This window comes from Pseudophryne corroboree, chromosome 2 (genome assembly GCF_028390025.1).
Source record: "Pseudophryne corroboree isolate aPseCor3 chromosome 2, aPseCor3.hap2, whole genome shotgun sequence".
NCBI lineage: Eukaryota > Metazoa > Chordata > Amphibia > Anura > Myobatrachidae > Pseudophryne > Pseudophryne corroboree.
Genome location: NC_086445.1, coordinates 55,258,143 through 55,279,450, shown reverse-complemented (window position 1 = coordinate 55,279,450; position 21,308 = coordinate 55,258,143). Strand labels below are relative to the sequence as shown.

The following is a 21,308-nucleotide window of genomic DNA, read 5'->3' as shown; positions in this document are numbered from 1 at the left end:
CTACCCTACGCATCAGCTCTGTGAATCATTCCTGAGGGTCCGCAATGCTCCACCTATATGTAACGTCATGATGTGGGACATCACATAGGGATGGAGCTGTGTGGCAGAATCTTTTGTTTTTGGTGGTGGTGGGGTGGCTGTCTATTTTGTCAGTCCCGGGCACCACAATATCTTATGGCAGCCCTGCTGAGTAATACATACTGTATATGAAATAATTGGAGACTTTATTCTTTGCGGAATAATAAGCAAACCACGGTTTCTCTCACACACACTCATTTGCTGCAAGATGTCATGTTCGGGGGGGAGTGCAGACACAAGGCCGGATGTAATGCCATCCAAGTTCGGTGGCTGTCCGGGATGCCGGCCAAACTCGGACATATTTTTAAAGGGGTAATACTAATCACATACAAGGTATGGTTTTGCCTTGTAAGTGATGGCCCGATTAAGGCCTCACCAGGCGTTGGGTGCGGTAGCTCGCTTCGCTTGCCACAGGTTATTTTCCCACTCCATTGGTGGCGTGGACCCACCAACCGAGTGGGAATTCCGGGCATTTGTCTGGATTCTGGGCGTTGATATTTCACCATCTGTCGGGATTCCGGCGTCGATCTCCGGAGTGCCAGGATACCGACAGCCAGTATATTGACTGCATTCCATGTCACCATAGTGCAAATAACTATCTTCAGGTTTTTGGAGACTGTACTAGAGATATGTGAGCAGGGCCAGAGCAGGAGCTCTGTGATTGTTCCAAAGCAGCTTCCTGTGGTGCTTTGCTGTGACATCATGACCCAACACCATACCCAGCCCAATACCAAGATGGCAGCCGGAAACATCCATGTCTGTGACCGGCTCTCAGTGTATGGGCCACAATGGGGTAATGAGTGATATAATGTCAATAATTAGTTATTTTGGTTACCTCCAAACCCCTGGTGCCCTAGATGACCCCTTAGGTCTGCCTCGTTGGGTGTGAGGGTCTATAGTGGTGGCTATTATGGAGAAGAAAGCTAATATTTACCTTTTTTACAGAGCTAAAGTGGAATGTCAGCCTAATAGTCAGCAATATATTTTACCTTTGTGGTTCATATCTGAAAATAATATATATATATAAACTGGCATACAGTTATTATGTAATCAAGTTTCAAGAGAGCAACCGCCCAAAAGTTCTTTGATGCTGCAAATGATCAAGGACGGTGCCTGCCTGATGCATTTTTGTGAAATATTTAACACGCATCCAGAGCTTATTTAATTTTAATTGAGTAGACACATAACAAAATCCAACTTCCGCCCCAGTAGAAGGCAGTTACACTTTGCATCTCGCAGATCTGTCTGCTATTTGTCTACATTTGGAATATTCACCTAATAATAACATAAAATATTTGAAGGGACATTTCCAGATTCATTCCTGAACTTTATCTGCTGGCGCACAAATATCAGGTGCCCAGTCTTACATGAGGTGTTTCCTCTGAGATGCCAATATTTAATGCCATGTCCTTCATACAGTCTACGGACGTGTGCACTAAACCGCATGATCTCTCCCTGTGCTGCTCCCTTATCTACTGCAGGTAGAACAAGCCATGGCTGATGGCTCTGTGCAAACAAATTCACTGAGCCCAATGTAATAGCCTTTAAAGTACAGCCACTTTTAAAATAATGGCGTACTATGATGGAATCGCGCCCATGCATGTACCCTGCCAGCTATTATGTAAGGCCCACTGCCCCTCAGAAAGTTTTTTTTTTAATCCAAAAACCACAATAAAACCATTTAGTACAGTTCCAAAATGGAAAGGTTATAGAACTTGCCTATATTTGAATCTTGATTTGTCCTATCCCACCCACTGCACAATGGTGCAATTTATAATGCCATCAATGTGGGAGGTGCCAGGATGGTGTGAGTTCCAGCTAATCACACCATCACAGTACTCTATTTACAGAACACTCTCACCTACATGATCCTGCTACCTACACATAACTGACTCCTACATGACCCTACTACCTACACAGTGCTAACACCTAAACATTACTGACACCTACATGACCCTACTACCTACACAGTGCTAACACCTACACAGTACTGACAACTACATTACCCTACTACCTACACAGTATTAACTCCTACACAGTACTGACACCTACATGACCCTACTACCTACACAGTGCTAACACCTACATATTACTGACACCTACATGACCCTACTACCTACACAGTGCTAACACCTACACATTACTGACACCTACATGACCCTACTACCTACACAGTGCTAACACCTACATATTACAGACATCTACATTATCCTACTGACTACACACATTACTGACACCTACACAGTACTGACACCTACACATTACTGACACCTACATGATCCTACTACCTACACAGTAATAACTCCTACACAGTACTGACACCTACATGACCCTACTACCTACACAGTACTGACACCTACATGACCCTACTACCTACACAGTACTGAAACCTACATGACCCTACTACCTACACAGTGATAACACCTACACAGTACTGACACCTACATGACCCTACTACCTACACAGTGATAACACCTACACAGTACTGACACCTACATGACCCTACTACCTACACAGTGATAACACCTACACAGTACTGACACCTACATGACCCTACTACCTACACAGTACTGACACCTACATGACCCTACTACCTACACAGTACTGACACCTATATGACCCTACTACCTACATAGTACTGACACCTACATGACCCTACTACCTACATATTACTGACACCTACATGACCCTACTACCTACACAGTGCTAACACCTACACATTACTGACACCTACATGACCCTACTACCTACACAGTGCTAACACCTACATATTACTGACATCTACATTATCCTACTGACTACACATTACTGACACCTACACAGTACTGACACCTACACATTACTGACACCTACATGATCCTACTACCTACACAGTAATAACTCCTACACAGTACTGACACCTACATGACCCTACTACCTACACAGTACTGACACCTACATGACCCTACTGCCTACACAGTACTGAAACCTACATGACCCTACTACCTACACAGTGATAACACCTACACAGTACTGACACCTACATGACCCTACTACCTACACAGTACTGACACCTACATGACCCTACTACCTACACAGTACTGACACCTATATGACCCTACTACCTACACAGTACTGACACCTACATGACCCTACTACCTACACAGTACTGACACCTACATGACCCTACTACCTACATAGTACTGACACCTACATGACCCTACTACCTACACAGTACTGACACCTACATGATCCTACTACCTACATAGTACTGACACCTACATGACCCTACTACCTACACAGTACTGACACCTACATGATCCTACTACCTACATAGTACTGACACCTACATGACCCTACTACCTACACAGTACTGACACCTACATGATCCTACTACCTACATAGTACTGACACCTACATGACCCTACTACCTACACAGTACTGACACCTACATGATCCTACTACCTACATAGTACTGACACCTACATGACCCTACTAACTACACAGTACTGACACCTACATGACCCTACTACCTACATAGTACTGACACCTACATGACCCTACTACCTACACAGTACTGACACCTACATGATCCTACTACCTACACAGTACTGACACCTACATGACCCTACTACCTACATAGTACTGACACCTACATGACCCTACTACCTACACAGTACTGACACCTACATGATCCTACTACCTACATAGTACTGACACCTACATGACCCTACTACCTACATAGTACTGACACCTACATGACCCTACTAACTACACAGTACTGACCCCTACATGACCCTACTACCTACACAGCAGTGACGTGCGGTGAGGTCACTGGTTGGGGAGGCACTGGCAGCTAAGAAGCCCCCCCCCCCCCCCCCCCACCTGAAGAAAAAAAGAAGTGTGGTCCCCCAACACACCAGTAAAACCAGCACTAGGCAGAACCAGCTAGGGGGAGTAATGCCATAGCAGGGGAGACACTCAGTGTGGGGTCCCCCTGCCATTACATTAATCTGCCCCCCAGCCAGTCAGCCCAGGGTTGGAATTACTCGGAAAGTGGGAACCCCAAAAAATAAAAATGGGGTCCCCCCTCCCGAGCAGTAACCCCTGGTGGCGGTGGGTGCGGGGTTCATTGTGTGTTAATATTGTTCTTTACAGGTGGCCTACAGGTCCCAGCAAGCCTGCCCCAGCATGCTGGCACTTGGAGAACCACAAGTGCCAGCATGCCCGGACACAAAGGGCCTGCTGGCACCTGTAGTCCACCTGCAAAGAATAGTAATATTGTTCTTTACAGGTAGCCTACAGGTCCCAGCAAGCCTGCCCCAGCATGCTGGCACTTGGAGAACCACAAGTGCCAGCATGCCCGGACATAAAGTGCCCGCTGGCACCTGTAGTCCACCTGTAAAGAAAATATTAAAATAAAAACACCACACTATCTTGAAAATAAACTTTATTAAACTGGGTCTTCACCTGGGGGCGGCGGCCTTTAAGCTCTTTTGCGTGGCCGCCGCCTTCCCAGGGCTTCCGGCGTCTTCACCTGGGGGGGCGCCACCCCCCCAGGGCTTTCAGCGTCTTCACCTGGTGGGCGGCGGCTGCTAAGCTCTTTTGCATAGCCGCCGCCCAGCCAGGACTTCCGGCGTCTTCATTCTTCAGGAGCTCTTCACTGCTCCTCCTCCGCCGTCGGACTGACTCTCCTCCGCCTCGCGCTGTCTTATATAAGTCAGCCGGCGGGGGCGGGGCGATGACGCGGCGAGCCGTGATTGGCTCGCGGCGGCCATCTTGAATTTCAAAAATGACGCTGAGGCGCCATTTTTGAAACTGGAACCGCTCCGCTGCCAAACTCTGCAGAATAAAGGTAATTTCCGCCGCCGCACCACCGCCGCAACCCGCACCGCCGACACCCGCTCCACCGCCGCATCCCGCCGCCCGCACCATCGCCGCATCCAGCCGCCCGCACCTCCTCCCCCGCGTCGCCCACACAGTGATTGACAGCGGATCCAGGGACGGATCCGCTGGCCAATCACTGTGGCCTCACTGACAGGGACGTGCTTTCATAGGTTGAAAGCACGTCCCTGTATGAAAGCGGCACCACTAATGGTGCCGCTTTCCCATATATTTCCAATGGGCTTTTACAGCCCAAGGCTAGTCCCCGCCCGTGCCCGCCCCCCGCTCCCCATACTTTCCGCAGTGACAACGGGAGGCACCACGATCGGTGCCTCCCAAATACATAGCGAGGGGAGAAATGTAAAGAATAATATAAAGAAGATACATATGACACAGAATATGTGTCATATGCATCTTCTTAGTATTATCTTAATCATCATGACAGGGGAGGCACTGCCTCCCCTGCCTCCCCTGACTGCACGTCCCTGCTACACAGTACTGACACCTACATGACCATACTACATACACAGTACTAACACCTACAGTACATAACTCTAAAACCTACACAGTTCTAACACCTACATGACCCTACTACCTACACAGTACTGAAACCTACACAGTGCTGACACCTACTTGACCCTACTGCCTACACAGTACTAACACCTACACAGTACTGATACCTACATGACCCTACTACCTACATAGTACTAACACCTTCACAGTACTGACACCTACATGATCATACTGCCTTCACAGTACTAACACCTACACATTACTGACATCTACATGACCCTACTGCCTACACATTACTGACACCTACACAGTGCTGACACCTACATGACCCTACTACTTACACCAGTGATGGCTAACCTTGACACTCCAGCTGTTGTTGAACTACATATCCCAGCATGCCCTGCCACAGTTTTGTTATTTGGCCATGCTAAAACTGATGCAGGGTATGCTGGGATGTGTAGTTCAACAACAGCTCGAGTGTCAAAGTTAGCCATCACTGACCTGCACAGTACTAACACCTACACAGTACTGACACTTACACGATCCTACTACCTACACAGTACTAACACCTACACAATACTGACAGCTACATGACCCTACTACCTACAGAGTGCTGACACCTACACGGTGCTGACAGCTACATGATCCTACAACCTTCACATTACTGACACATACACAGTGCTGACACCTACAGGACCCTACTACCTACACATTACTAACACCTACACAGTACTGACACCTACATGACCCTACTACCTACACAGTACTAACACCTACACAGTACTGACACCTACATGACCCTACTACCTACACATCACTGACACCTAGACAGTACTGACACCTACATGATTCGACTACCTACATAGTACTGACACCTACATGACCCTAACACCTACACAGTATTGACACCTACATGACCCTACTGCCTACACAGTAATAACACCTACATGACCCTACTGCCTACAAAGTAATAACACCTACATAGTACTGACACCTACATGATCCGACTACCTACACCGTACTAACACCTACAGAGTACTGACAGCTACATGACCCTACTACCTACACATTACTGACGACACCTGCATGATCCTACTGTCTGCACAGTACTAACACCTACACAGTACTGACACCTACATGATCCTACTACCTACACTGTACTAACACCTACACGGTACTGACACTTACATTATCCTACTACCTACACAGTACTAACACCTACATGAACCTACTGCCTACACTGTACTAACACATACACAGTACTGACACCTACTGCCTACACAGTACTAACACATACACAGTACTGACACCTACATGACCCTACTGCCTACACAGTACTAACACCTACACATTACTGACACCTACATTATCCTACTACCTACACAGTACTAACACCTACACAGTACTGACACCTACATGACCCTACTACCTACAGATCACTGACACCTAGACAGTACTGACACCTACATGATTCGACTACCTACACAGTACTGACATCTACGTGACCCTACTACCTACACCAGCGTTTTTCAACCCATGTGCCGCGGCACACTAGTGTGCCGCAGCTGGTTGACAAGTGTGCCACAGAGTCAGAGCCGCCTGCACCAACTGTGGACCCGGACAACGGACACGCGGGCAGCGCTGGGCTCTTCTGGGAGAGCCTGAGCCGTGACCTATAGCAACGCAGCGGCGTGACATCATAGGTCATGTGCGCCACATAGCATGGCTGGCAGCATGCCCACCCGTCAGCCCGTACGACCGTCTGCTGTACAGCCCGCACGTCGGCCCCACTCGCCAGCTCGCCAGCCTGCATTCTTGCCTGCCTGTTTTCCGCTCGCAGCTCTGCACTATGAGCCGATGACGGACCTGGGCTCCTTTCTCTTCTACCAGGAGGTAGCAACCAATGTATTGTTTTATTTCTGAGGGGGCCAGTGTTTGTTTTTATTTCTGAGGGGGCCAGTGTTTGTTTTTATTTCTGTTGGGGCCAGTGTTTGTTTTTATTTCTGTTGGGGCAAGTGTTTGTTTTTATTTCTGAGGGGGCCAGTGTTTGTTTTTATTTCTGAGGGGGCCAGTGTTTGTTTTTTTATTCTGAGGGGGCAAGTGTTTGTTTTTTTATTCTGAGGGGGCAAGTGTTTTTTTTTTTTTTTTTTATTCTGAGGGGGCCAGTGTTTGTTTTATTGTGAGGGGGCCAGTGTTTGTTTTTTTATTCTGAGGGGGCCAGTGTTTGTTTTTTTATTCTGAGGGGGCCAGTGTTTGTTTGTTTTATTCTGAGGGGGCCAGTTTTTTTTATGCTGAGGAAGCCAAATGTTTGGTTTTTTTATGCTGAGGGGGCCAAATATGTGTGCGGTTTTTCTGTGGGGGCGAATATATTTATTTTATTACTGTGAATGCCCGTGTGTTTCTTTTATTACCGCGGGGGCCAATGTGTGTGTTTTTTCCCCATGGAGGACTGGTGGTGTGCCTTGGCAATTTAAAAATATTGTTCGGTGTGCCGTGAGTTGAAAAAGGTTGAAAATCACTGACCTACACAGTACTGACACCTACACAGTACTGACACCTACATGACCCTACTGCATACACAGTACTGACACCTACACAGTACTGACACCTACATGACTCTACTACCTACACAATAATAACACCTACACAGTACTGACACCTACATGATCCAACTACCTACACAGTACTGATAGCTACATGACCCTACTACGTACACATTACTGACACCTACACAGTTCTGACACCTACACATTACTGACGACACCTACATGATCCTACTACAGTACCTACACATTACTGACACCTACACATTACTGACACCTGCATGATTCTATTAACCAGGGACGTGCAGTCAGGGGAGGCAGGGGAGGCAGTGCCTCCCCTGTCATAATGATTAAGATAATACTAAGAAGATGCATATGACACATATTCTGTGTCATATGTATCTTCTTTATATTATTCTTTACATTTCTCCCCTCTCTATGTATTTGGGAGGCACCGATCGTGGTGCCTCCCGTTGTCACTGCGGAAAGTATGGGGAGCGGGGGGCGGGCACGGGCGGGGACTAGCCTTGGGCTGTAAAAGCCCATTGGAAATATATGGGAAAGCGGCACCATTAGTGGTGCCGCTTTCATACAGGGACGTGCTTTCAACCTATGAAAGCACGTCCCTGTCAGTGAGGCCACAGTGATTGGCCAGCGGATCCGTCCCTGGATCCGCTGTCAATCACTGTGTGGGCGACGCGGGGGAGGAGGTGCGGGCGGCTGGATGCGGCGATGGTGCGGGCGGCGGTGGAGCGGGCGTCGGCGGTGCGGGTTGCGGCGGTGGTGCGGTGGCGGAAATTACCTTTATTCTGCAGAGTTTGGCAGCGGAGCGGTTCCAGTTTCAAAAATGGCGCCTCAGCGTCATTTTTGAAATTCAAGATGGCCGCCGCGAGCAAATCACGGCTCGCCGCGTCATCGCCCCGCCCCCGCCGGCTGACTTATATAAGTCAGCGCGAGGCGGAGGAGAGTCAGTCCGACGGCGGAGGAGGAGCAGTGAAGAGCTCCTGAAGAATGAAGACGCCGGAAGTCCTGGCTGGGCGGCAGCTATGCAAAAGAGCTTAGCAGCCGCCGCCCACCAGGTGAAGACGCTGGAAGCCCTGGGGGGGTGGCGGCCACGCAAAAGAGCTTAAAGGCCGCCGCCCCCAGGTGAAGACCCAGTTTAATAAAGTTTATTTTCAAGATAGTGTGGTGTTTTTATTTTAATATTTTCTTTACAGGTGGACTACAGGTGCCAGCGGGCACTTTATGTCCGGGCATGCTGGCACTTGTGGTTCTCCAAGTGCCAGCATGCTGGGGCAGGCTTGCTGGGACCTGTAGGCTACCTGTAAAGAACAATATTACTATTCTTTGCAGGTGGACTACAGGTGCCAGCAGGCCCTTTGTGTCCGGGCATGCTGGCACTTGTGGTTCTCCAAGTGCCAGCATGCTGGGGCAGGCTTGCTGGGACCTGTAGGCCACCTGTAAAGAACAATATTAACACACAATGAACCCCGCACCCACCGCCACCAAGGGTTACTGCTCGGGAGGGGGGACCCCATTTTTATTTTTTGGGGTTCCCACTTTCCGAGTAATTCCAACCCTGGGCTGACTGGCTGGGGGGCAGATTAATGTAATGGCAGGGGGACCCCACACTGAGTGTCTCCCCTGCTATGGCATTACTCCCCCTGGCTGGTTCTGCCTAGTGCTGGTTTTACTGATGTGTTGGGGGACCACACTTCTTTTTTTTTCTTCAGGTGGGGGGAGGGGGGGGAGGGCATCTTAGCTGCCAGTGCCTCCCCAACCAGTGACCTCACCGCACGTCACTGCTATTAACTACACAGTACTAACATCTACACAGTACTGGCACCTACATGACCGTACTACCTACAAAGTACTAACACCTACACAGTGCTGACACTTACATGATCCTACTGCCTACACAGTACTAACACCTACACATTACTGACACCTAGACAGTACTTACACCTACATGATCAGACTACCTACAGAGTACTGACAACTACATGACCCTAACACCTGCACAGTACTGACACCTACATGACCCTACTACCTTCACAGTACTAACACCTACACAGTACTGACACCTACATGACCCTACTACCTTCACAGTACTAACACCTACACAGTACTGACACCTACATGACCCTACTACCTCCACAGTACTAACACCAACACAGTACTGCCACCTACAAGACCCTACTACCTACACATTACTGACACCTACACAGTACTGATGCCTACATGACCCTACTGCCTACACAGTACTAACACCAACACAGTACTAACACTTACACAGTACTGACACCTACATGATCCTACTACATACACACTACTGACAGCTACTCAGTGCTGACACCTACATGACCATACTACCTACACAGTACTAACACCTACACAGTACTAACACTTACACAGTACTGACACCTACATGATCCTACTACATACACACTACTGACAGCTACTCAGTGCTGACACCTACATGACCATACTACCTACACAGTACTAACACCTACACAGTACTGACAGCTACATGACCCTACTACCTACACAGTGCTGACACCTACACAGTGCTGACAGCTACATGATCCTACTACCTTCACATTACCGACACATACACAGTGCTGACACCTACAGGACCCTACTACCTACACATTACTGACGACACCTACATGATCCTACTGCCTACGCAGTACTAACACCTACACAGTACTGACACCTACATGATCCTACTACCTACACTGTACTAACACCTACACGGTACTGACACCTACATGACCCTACTACCTACACTGTACTAACACCTACACATTACTGACACCTACATTATTCTACTACCTACACAGTACTAACACCTACATAGTACTGACACCTACATGACCCAACTACCTATAGATCACTGACACCTAGACAGTACTGACACCTACATGATTCGACTACCTACACAGTACTGACATCTACATGACCTTACTACCTACACATTACTGACACCTACACAGTACTGACACCTACATAATCCTACTACCTACACTGTACTAACACCTACACGGTACTGACACCTACATGATGCTACTGCCTGCACAGTACTGACACCTACACAGTACTGACAGCTACATGATCCTACTACCTACACAGTACTAACACCTACACGGTACTAACATCTACATGACCCTACTGCCTACACTGTACTAACACATGCACAGTACTGACACCTACTTGACCCTACTGCCTACACAGTACTGACACCTACACAGTACTGACACCTACATGACTCTACTACCTACACAGTAATAACACATACACAGTACTGACACCTACATGATTCGACTACCTACATAGTACTGACAGCTACATGACCCTACTACCTACACATAACTGACACCTACACAGTACTGACACCTACATAATCCTACTACCTACACATTGCTGACACCTATACATTACTGACACCTGCATGATTTTACTGCCTACACGTACTAACATCTACACAGTACTGACACCTACATGACCCTACTACCTACACATTACTGACACCTACGCAGTACTCGCACCTACATGACCCTACATGACTCTACTGCCTACACAGTAATAACACCTACACAGTACTGACACCTACATGATCCGACTACCTACACAGTACTAACACCTACAGAGTACTGACAGATACATGACCCTACTACCTACACATTACTGACGACACCTACATGATCCTACTACCTACACATTACTGACACCTATACATTACTGAGACCTGCATGATTCTACTGCCTACACAGTACTAACATCTACACAGTACTGACACCTACATGACCCTACTACCTACACTGTACTAACACCTACACAGTACTGACACCTACATGACCCTACTACCTACACATTACTGACACCTACGCAGTACTCGCACCTACATGACCCTACTAGCTACACATTACTGACACCTACACAGTTCTGACACCTACATAATCCTACTACCTACACATTACTGACGACACCTACATGATCCTACTACAGTACCTACACATTACTGACACCTACACATTACTGACACCTGCATGATTCTATTAACTACACAGTACTAACATCTACACAGTACTGGCACCTACATGACCCTACTACCTACAAAGTACTAACACCTCCACAGTACTGACACTTACATGATCCTACTACCTACACATTACTGACACCTAGACAGTACTTACACCTACATGATCCGACTACCTACAGAGTACTGACAACTACATGACCCTAACACCTACACAGTACTGACACCTACATGACCCTACTACCTTCACAGTACTAACACCTACACAGTACTGACACCTACATGACCCTACAACCTCCACAGTACTAACACCAACACAGTACTGCCACCTACAAGACCCTACTACCTACACATTACTGACACCTACACAGTACTGATGCCTACATGACCCTACTGCCTACACAGTACTAACACCTACACAGTACTAACACTTACACAGTACTGACACCTACATGATCCTACTACATACACACTACTGACAGCTACTCAGTGCTGACACCTACATGACCATACTACCTACACAGTACTAACACCTACACAGTACTGACAGCTACATGACCCTACTACCTACACAGTGCTGACACCTACACAGTGCTGACAGCTACATGATCCTACTACCTTCACATTACCGACACATACACAGTGCTGACACCTACAGGACCCTACTACCTACACATTACTGACGACACCTACATGATCCTACTGCCTACACAGTACTAACACCTATACAGTACTGACACCTACATGATCCTACTACCTACACTGTACTAACACCTACACGGTACTGACACCTACATGACCCTACTGCCTACACTGTACTAACACCTACACATTACTGACACCTACATTATTCTACTACCTACACAGTACTAACACCTACATAGTACTGACACCTACATGACCCAACTACCTATAGATCTCTGACACCTAGACAGTACTGACACCTACATGATTCGACTACCTACACAGTACTGACATCTACATGACCCTACTACCTACACATTACTGACACCTACACAGTACTGACACCTACATGATCCTACTACCTACACTGTACTAACACCTACACGGTACTGACACCTACATGATGCTACTGCCTGCACAGTACTGACACCTACACAGTACTGACAGCTACATGATCCTACTACCTACACAGTACTAACACCTACACGGTACTAACATCTACATGACCCTACTGCCTACACTGTACTAACACATACACAGTACTGACACCTACTTGACCCTACTGCCTACACAGTGCTGACACCTACACAGTACTGACACCTACATGACTCTACTACCTACACAGTAATAACACATACACAGTACTGACACCTACATGATCCGACTACCTACACAGTACTGACAGCTACATGACCCTACTACCTACACATAACTGACACCTACACAGTACTGACACCTACATAATCCTACTACCTACACATTGCTGACACCTATACATTACTGACACCTGCATGATTTTACTGCCTACACGTACTAACATCTACACAGTACTGACACCTACATGACCCTACTACCTACACATTACTGACACCTACGCAGTACTCGCACCTACATGACCCTACATGACTCTACTGCCTACACAGTAATAACACCTACACAGTACTGACACCTACATGATCCGACTACCTACACCGTACTAACACCTACAGAGTACTGACAGCTACATGACCCTACTACCTACACATTACTGACGACACCTACATGATCCTACTACCTACACATTACTGACACCTATACATTACTGAGACCTGCATGATTCTACTGCCTACACAGTACTAACATCTACACAGTACTGACACCTACATGACCCTACTACCTACACAGTATTAACTCCTACACAGTACTGACACCTACATGACCCTACTACATACACATTACTGACACCTACGCAGTACTTGCACCTACATGACCCTACTACATACACATTACTGACACCTACGCAGTACTTGCACCTACATGACCCTACTACCTACACATTACTGACACCTACACAGTACTTACACCTACATGACCCTACTACCTACACATTACTGACACCTACACAGTACTTACACCTACATGACCCTACTACCTACACAGTACTAACACCTACACAGTACTGACACCTACATGACCCTACTACCTACACATTACTGACACCTACACAGTTCTGACACCTACATGACCCTACTACCTTCACAGTACTAACACCTACACAGTACTGACACCTACATGACCCTACTACCTACACATTACTGACACCTAGACAGTACTTACACCTACATGATCCGACTACCTACACAGTACTAACACCTACACAGTACTGACACCTACATGACCCTACTACCTTCACAGTACTAACACCTACACAGTACTGACACCTACATGACCCTACTACCTACACATTACTGACACCTAGACAGTACTTAGACCTACATGTCCCTACTACCTACACTGTACTAACACCTACACAGTACTGACACCTACATGACCCTACTACCTACACATTACTGACACCTACACATTACTGACACCTACATGACCCTACTACCTACACATTACTGACACCTACACATTACTGACACCTACATGACCCTACTGCCTACACAGTACTAACACCTACACAGTGCTGACACCTAGATGATCCTACTACAGTACCTACACAGTACTAACACCTACACAGTACGAACACTTACACAGTACTGACACCTACATGACCCTACTGCCTACACAGTACTATCACCTACACATTACTGACAGCTACATTATCCGACTACCTACACAGTACGAACACCAACATGATATGTGTAACCAAAAGAACCTACTGTTTAAGAAACAGGAATCAATACTTCTCCCTGTCCACTCATCAGTCATCCCTGATCACTTGTTCCCGATCCCTCAGGCCTCAACCACTCATCCTTCATCAATTGTCCCACAATCACTTTTCCTGTACCCCACTCACAGTGTTTCGCACCCCTTACTCCTTCCTGTTCACATGCCATCTCCGCTCATCACGTATCACAGACCGGTTTGATCCTGATAAATGATGATGTCGGAGTGTATCAAAGAACTGATTCTGATAGTTGACACTGTCAAGATTCAAAGCCCTAAAGTGGAAACTGTGGAGATTGAAAGAGACACGTTTTCTCCAAATCTATTTTAAAGATAACATAACTCACACATGATCAAAATCACCAGCACAGAAGAAGCAGTCTGTCTATTTTTCCCATTGTTTTTTTTTACTTTTTACCGTTATTAAAAAGTACATTTGTGGAAGGTGCTCTGTCAGTGATTTCATTCTTTGAATGGAAGTGAGAATCTATTAAATATGATGTGAACTGACAATACATACCATCAGTGAGAAAAGTGGTGGGTAGGCGAAAAGAAGACAATAAATGCAATATAACGTCAAGTGACATTTAGAGCATTACATGAAGGAGGTTAAATTGCCACGTGTTGCTAGGTCAAGTGGTTGCTGTCAGCTGTCAGATGCAATGTACATAGGGGGTCTGCACCGGTTATATTGTTGCCATTGATTAATCGCCCACAAATATCAAGTTAGCAAAACATGATGCCAACTTATCCTTTTCTAAATTGCAACAAATAAATTATATTTTTATTTCAGCATGGTTGGCTTAACGGTTAGCATTGCTGCCCTGAGCTCTGGCGATTGATTCTCATCACAGCCCTTACTATGAGTAGTATTATATTCTCCCCGTGCTGTGCGTGCGTGGACTCCTCCCACAATCCCAAAACATACTGGTAGGTTAACTGGCTCCTGGCAAACATTAACCCTAGTGCATGTGTGTACAGGGAATATTGGGGGTAATTCAGAGTTGATCGCAGCAGCAAATTTGTTAGCAGTTGGGCAAAACCATGTGCACTGCAGGGGTGGGGGGGGGGGGGGGGGGGGAGATAATAGGATTTTAATACCTACCGGTAAATCCTTTTCTCTTAGTCCGTAGAGGATGCTGGGGTCACATCAAGAACCATGGGGTATAGACGGGATCCGCAGGAGACATGGGCACTTTAAGACTTTCAAAGGGTGTGAACTGGCTCCTCCCCCTATGCCCCTCCTCCAGACTCCAGTTATAGGAACTGTGCCCAGGGAGACGGACATTTCGAGGAAAAGGATTTATTGTTAAACTAAGGTGAGATACATACCAGCTCACACCTCAAGCACGCCGTACAACATGGCATTCAACATAACGCAAGTCAATGGCATGAACAACGTCAGCAACAGGCTGACTAAAAACGTAACACAACATGGGTTGAAACGTAACAAAAAACTGCAGATACAGTACGCACTGGGACAGGCGCCCAGCATCCTCTACGGACTAAGAGATAAGGATTTACCGGTAGGTATTAAAATCCTATTTTCTCATACGTCCTAGAGGATGCTGGGGTCACATCAAGAACCATGGGGTTATACCAAATCTCTAGAACGGGCGGGAGAGTGCGGATGACTCTGCAGCACCGATTGACCAAACATGAGGTCCTCATCAGCCAGGGTATCAAACTTGTAGAACTTCGCAAAGGTGTTTGAACCCGACCAAGTAGCCGCTAGGCAAAGTTGTAATGCCGAGACCCCCCAGGCAGCCGCCCAGGACGAGCCCACCTTTCTGGTAGAATGGGCCTTCACCGATTTCGGTAACGGCAATCCAGCCGTAGAATGAGCATGCTGAATCGTATGACAGATCCAGCGCGCAATAGTCTGCTTGGAAGCAGGAGCCCCAATCTTGTTGTGAGCATACAGGACAAACAGAGCCTCCATTTTCCTAAACTGAGCCGTTCTGGCGACATAACTTTTCAAAGCTCTGACTACATCGAGAAACTTCAATTCCAGCAAGGCTTCAGTAGCCACTGGCACCACAATAGGTTGGTTCAAGTGGAACGACGAAACCACTTTCGGCAGAAATTGCTGACGAGTCCTCAACTCTGCTCTATCTTGATGGAAGATCAAATAAGGGCTCTTGTGAGACAAGGCCGCTAATTCAGACACCCGCCTTGCGGATGCCAAGGCCAACAGCATGACCACTTTCCAAGTGAGGAATTTCAACTCTACCTTCTGTAAAGGTTCAAACCAATGAGATTGCAGGAATTGCAACACCATGTTAAGATCCCATGGTGCCACTGGGGGCACAAAGGGAGGTTGGATGTGTAACACGCCTTTCACAAAAGTCTGAACTTCTGGAAAGGAGGCCAATTGTTTTTGGAAGAAAACCGATAAGGCTGAAATTTGTACTTTAATTGAGCCCAACTTTAGGCCCGCATCCACACCAGCTTGTAGAAAATGGAGAAAATGTCCTAACTGAAATTCTTCCGTAGGAGCCTTCCTGGATTCACACCAAGACACGTATTTTCTCCAAATACAGTGATAATGTTTAGACGTTACTCCTTTCCTGGCCTGAATAAGAGTGGGGATGACTTCCTTGGGAATACCCTTTCGGGCTAGGATCCGGCGTTCAACCGCCAAGCCATCAAACGAAGTCGCGGTAAGTCTTGGAACACGCACGGCCCCTGCTGTAACAGATCCTCCCTCGGAGGAAGAGGCCAGGGATCTCCTATAAGTAATTCCTGAAGATCTGGATACCAAGCCCTCCTTGGCCACTCTGGAACAGTGAGGATCACTTGAACCTTTGTTCTTCTTATGATCTTTATTACTTTTGGAACGAGTGGAAGCGGAGGAAACACATACCGACTGAAACACCCACAGTGTCACTAGGGCGTCCACTGCTATTGCTTGAGGGTCTCTTGACCTGGAACAATATCTCTGAAGTTTCTTGTTGAGGCGAAACGCCATCATGTCTATTTGAGGAATTCCTCAAAGACTTGTCACTTCTGCAAAGACCTCTTGATGAAGACCCCACTCTCCTGGATGGAGATCGTGTCTGCTGAGGAAATTTGCTTCCCAGTTGTCCACTCCTGGAATGAAGATCACTGACAGAGCGCTTGTATGCCTTTCCGCCCAGCGGAGAACCTTTGTGGCCTCTGCCATTGCCGCTCTGCTCTTTGTTCCGCCCTGGCTATTTATGTACGCTATTGCTGTTATGTTGTCCGACTGAATCAAGATGGGCCGATTGCGAAGAAGATGTTCCACTTGCAGAAGGCCGTTGTAAATGGCCCTTAGCTCCAGAACGTTTATGTGTAGACAAATTTCCTGGCTTGACCATCTTCCCTGGAAGCTTTCCCCCTGTGTGACTGCTCCCCAGCCTCGGAGACTCGCATCCGTGGTCACTAAGATCCAGTCCTGGATCCCGAACCTGCGTCCCTCTAGGAGGTGAGAGCTGTGCAGCCACCACAGGAGTGCGATTCTGGTCTTGGAAGACAGGATTATCCTTCGGTGCATGTGCAGATGGGACCCGGACCACTTGCCCAACAGGTCCCACTGAAACACTCTGGCATGGAATCTGCCAAACTGAATGGCCTCGTAGGCCGCCACCATCTTCCCCAGCAACCGAGTGCATTGATGGATCGATACTTTTGCTGGTTTCAGAATTTGCTTGACCAGGTTCTGAATTTCCAGAGCCTTTTCACTGGAAGAAAAACTCTCTGTAATTCTGTGTCCAGAATCATTCCCAAAAAAACGACAGCCGTCTCGTCTGAACCAACTGTGATTTTGGCAAGTTTAGGAGCCAACCATGTTGCTGCAGAATTGTCAGGGAGAGCGTAATGTTCTGCAGTAATTGGTCCTTGGATCTCGCCTTTATCAGGAGATCGTCCAAGTACGGGATAATTGTGACTCCTTGCTTGCGCAGGAGAACCATCATTTCGGCCATTACTTTGGTGAAAATCCTCGGAGCCGTGGACAGACCAAACGACAACATCTGAAATTGGTAATGACAATCCTGAACTGCAAACCTCAGTTAAGCCTGATGTGGAGGATAAATGGGAACATGTAAGTAGGCATCCTTTATGTCTACCGACACCATAAAATCCCCCTCCTCCAGACTGGAGATCACTGCCCGGAGAGATTCCATCTTGAATTTGAATTTTCTTAGGTAGAAATTTAGGGATTTGAGGTTCAGGATTGGTCTGACTGAGCAGTCTGGCTTCTGGACCACGAACAGGCTCGAATAAAAGTCTTCTCCCTGCTGCGACGGGGGAACCCTGACAATGACTTGATTTAGACACAATTGTATTGCGGCGCATACCACCTCCCTGTCTGGAAGAGAAGCTGGTAAGGCCGATTTGAAAAATCGGTGAGGGGGAACGTCTTGAAACTCCAGTTTGTACCCCGGGACACTATTTCTAAAACCCATGGGTCCAGGGCCGAACGAGCCCAGAACTGACTGAAGAGCTTGAGACGTGCCCCCACCGGTGCGGACTCCCGCTGAGGAGCCCCAGCGTCATGGGGTGGATTTGGCAGAAGCCGGGGAGGACTTCTGCTCCTGGGAACCGGCCACGGCCGGTGATCGTTTACCTTTTCCCTTTTCTTCTAGTAGCAAGGAAGGAAGACCCTCGGCCTTTTCTGTATTTATTGGGCTGAAAGGACTGCATCTGATAGTGGTGTGCTTTCTTTTGTGGTGCAGGCACATAAGGTAAAAATGATGACTTACCCGCGGTAGCCGTAGATACCAAATCAGCGAGGCCTTCACCAAACAACACACTACCGTTATACGTTAGAGACTCCATAGCTTTCTTAGAGTCAGCATCAGCATTCCATTGATTAATCCACAATGCTCTCCTAGCTGAGACTGCCATGGCATTGGCCCTTGATCCCAAGAGGCCAATATCCCTTGCAGCTTTCTTTAGGTAGACTGCAGCATCCCTGATATAACCTAGTGTCAAAAGAATGCTATCCCTATCCAGGGTATCTATTTCATTTGACAAGTTATCTGCCCATTTTTCGATAGCGCTACTCACCCACGCAGATGCAATGGCTGGTCTGAGTAGCGTACCCGTGGTGACATAAATGGATTTCAATGTATTTTCCTGCCTACGATCCGCAGGATCCTTTAGGGCTGCCGTGTCAGGGGACGGAAGAGCCACCTTTTTGGACAGCCGTGATAGAGCTTTGTCCACAATGGGGGGTGACTCACATTTTTCCCTATCCCCAGAGGGAAACGGATACGCCACTGGAATCCTTTTGGGAATCTGAAACTTTTTGTCAGGATTTTCCCAAACCTTTTCACAAAGCGTGTTCAGTTCATGAGAGGGAGGAAACGTTACCTCAGGTTTTTTTCCTTTATACATACAGACCCTAGTATCAGGAACAGCAGGGTCCTCAGTGATATGTAATACGTCTTTTATTGCCACAATCATGTAGTGAATGCTCTTTGCCATTTTTGGATCTAATCTGGCATCACTATAGTCGACACTTGAGTCAGTGTCCGTGTCTGCCAGCTGGGCAAATGAACGTTTTTGTGACCCCGAGGGGGTCTGGACTTGTAACAACACATCCTCTACTGATTTCTTCCATGCCTGGTTCTGAGACTCTGATTTATCCAATCTCTTATTTATCAGAGCCACATTAGCATTCAAAGCACCCAAAACATTCACCCAATCAGGTGTCGGCGGTGCCGACAGGGTCACTCCCACAGCCGTTTGTGTCCCTAACATAGTCTCCTCCTGGGAAGAGCACTCCGCCTCAGACATGCCGACACACGTGCACCCAACACACACAGACACACTGGGCCTATACGGGACAGACCCACAGTAAAGCCTGTCAGAGGGACACAGAGGGAGTTATTGCCAGCTCACACCCCAGCGCTCAATCCCGGTCTGAAATACCACTGACAATGCCCCAGACCTGCAGCGCTTTTATAATTAACATATAATGCACCAAAATAACTGTGCCCCCCCCTCCCCGTTTTTTACCCTGATACTTATGCAGCAGTGTGAGGAAGGACCAGCATCTCTGCAGCCTTGTGTAGAGAAAATGGTGTCGGGCTGTGTGCTGTGAGGGCTAAGCTCCACCCCCGTAATGGCGCACTTCAGACCCGCTCTTTTCAAATAAATTTTTATACTGGCGGGGGTCCGGACAGTGCCCTGGCACTATGTCCGCTCTTGCCAGTTACTTATAGAGGTCATATATGCTGCCCAGGGCGCCCCCAACCAGCGCCCTGCACCGTGTAGTGCCGCTGTGTGTGGGAGCATGGCGCGCAGCGTGCGAGCGCTGCGGTACCTCAGAAGCCGTCACTGAAGTCTTCTTTTCTTCTTCTACTCACCTGTCTTCTGACTTCTGGCTCTGCAAGGGGGGTGACGGCGGGCTCTGGGAACGAGCATCTAGGCGTACCTTGCGATCAGACCCTCAGGAGCTAATGGTG

The 21,308-nt window shown here is 47.5% G+C and overlaps 1 protein-coding gene and 1 long non-coding RNA gene across 7 annotated transcripts in view; one reads left to right on the top strand and one right to left on the bottom strand.

Annotated features, from left to right (window-relative positions):
• Positions 1 to 21,308, bottom strand: part of TENM4 (teneurin transmembrane protein 4) — a 1,727,786-nt gene that overhangs the window by 1,387,954 nt on the left and 318,524 nt on the right. The gene's annotated exons all lie outside the window — the stretch shown is intronic.
• LOC134997982 (uncharacterized) overlaps positions 7,106 to 21,308 on the top strand; it is an 81,874-nt gene continuing 67,671 nt past the window's right edge. The window contains exon 1 of the long non-coding RNA XR_010200354.1: positions 7,106 to 7,347. This is a non-coding gene — a long non-coding RNA (uncharacterized LOC134997982). The remainder of the gene's footprint in view (positions 7,348 to 21,308) is intronic.